Source organism: Sinocyclocheilus anshuiensis, unplaced genomic scaffold, assembly GCF_001515605.1.
Source record: "Sinocyclocheilus anshuiensis isolate Anshui unplaced genomic scaffold, SAMN03320099.WGS_v1.1 scaffold653, whole genome shotgun sequence".
In the NCBI taxonomy this organism is placed as follows: domain Eukaryota; kingdom Metazoa; phylum Chordata; class Actinopteri; order Cypriniformes; family Cyprinidae; genus Sinocyclocheilus; species Sinocyclocheilus anshuiensis.
Window position 1 is genome coordinate 553055 of NW_015540902.1, and position 2088 is coordinate 555142.

Sequence of the window (2088 nt, forward strand, 5' to 3'; positions counted from 1 at the left end):
CCCTTACCATAATCGTGAGCTTCATCTTTCAAAATAAATGTAAAGACAGAGTCCGAAAGTCGTGTGACAGACACAGTGATGAAGCTGGTATGCGTTTGCATTACACATGCCACGGTTAAGACAGCTGACTCCACTGTGATGTCTCTCTCTCTCTCTCTCTCGCTCACACACACACACACAGGACGCGCAAAACTCCGCATTTGAACAGTCAATAGCAAATACTTAAAACTAATAACAAAACAGTAGCTGATTCAGAAGCGCCAGATTGTCATAGCAAAGTCAGAATTACCTCCTCTCCTAGGTTCACGAAATGGTCGTCCATAAAATGCATTGCTGTTCTGTTGTAAGTAATCTTAATGATTCCTAATTGCATCTACTTCTGGAAGGCCAAATAAAGTGCTTTTGCTTTCGCCTAGAAACACACAGCGTCTCCCTGACATGGCTGCATCAACACTAACTGCGGTTACTGAAACCACGCCTTCTTTCTTTGCGTGCACATTTGGGCGGCATTATGCTAATATTTCCACATAGTGAGGTAGATATGTGGGGGCGTGTTAGAACGAGCCGTTTTAGGGGGGCGTGGCAGAGTCTTAGCTTTGATAAAGAATATCTCTTTGGTTTTGAGACTTTAGTCTTTGCAACTTCAGGGATCTTATCTATGCACAATCAGCTTGTAACACTCCAAAGAGAAAGGAAAACTTGAAATCGCATCATATGACCCCTTTAAAGACATTTCTAAACAGAAAGAAACCACTTAAAGTATGTATGTGAAATTAATGATGTTCTTGTTTCTAGGCTCTAACATTTGCACTTCCAGAGAAGTGAGAAACTGCAAAGAATGTTTGTTGATACATCCGACCTGTGCCTGGTGCTCTCAGGAGGTAAGAAACTAAATTCCATCCACATGCATGAATGAACACTCCTGCATAGATGCACAAATGGCTGCTGGAAATGCTTCCCTCTGATTGTTTTCAATATATGTATGTGTATCTGTCAGATCTTTGGAAAGGGAGGGTCGAGTTTGTCCCGTTGTGATCTCAGAGACAGTCTCATTCAGTCTGGTTGTGGCGTGAAGTTTATTGAGTTTTGGATAAATTTCTTTTTTATTTTCTAAAGAATAATGGTATATAGCCTAATGGTAAATAATGGTTGTTATTATTATTAGTAGTAGTACAGTTCATGTTCAAATTAATTTTATGTTCTTGATTTCTGGGGTTCCATATTATCATATTTAATAACAATAATATGTTTTTAATAATAATTTTTTATAAACATGTATAAATAAAATTTTAATAATAATAATAATAAGAAGAGGAGGAATCATTTTTTAAAATAATTTTACTATTCAAATTCTAATTATCAAATTCAAATTATATTTATCATCAGAGTATTTTTACAGCATGTTATTACTGGTTTCAAATTTTAAGATAAATTTATGAACTGTTTATGAAATCATACAAGTAGGAAAAGTCATGAGGTGAAGTCATGAAGTGTTTCTTGAGTTAGTAAATGGGCATTGGGGTGGTAATGTTATCAAAAACATTCATGTGCATTTCTCCCAAAATAAGTCAAAGAATGAGTTTTGTCTACAAATTGAAATCCTATAAAAACCTTTTAATCTTCTCTTCTGTCCCATTTCTCTTTAAGACGATTCAAAGAAATTCACCGTCACTGTGAAGCAAAGCAGCTGATTACCCAGTGGACCTGTACTACCTGATGGACATGACCAATACCATGAAGGACGACCTGCAGAAGCTTTATACACTGGGCAATGATCTGACCAGTGCTTTACGGGTCGTCACCAGTAATCTGCGCATGGGATTTGGAGCTTTTGTAGAGAAACCGCTCTCACCTTACATGTACATTTACCCTGAAGAAGTCATCCGAAATCCTTGTTATAAGTAAGCTCAACTTCATTTCACAATAGAAAAGCACATGACAAATAGAGTGAGTGAGTAAGTTATTCCTATAAGTGATTCCTGTCTCCCTGCTGTGTTCTGACTGGTGTAGGTTTCCTAAACCCTGCCCACCTCAATTTGGCTACCGTAATGTACTGTCTCTGACGGAGCAGGTAGAGCGGTTCACGGA

General features: G+C 37.7%; 1 pseudogene; it reads left to right on the forward strand.

Moving 5' to 3' along the window:
- The window catches only part of LOC107689108 (integrin beta-3-like), a 16631-nt pseudogene that overhangs the window by 1084 nt on the left and 13459 nt on the right, over positions 1-2088 (forward strand).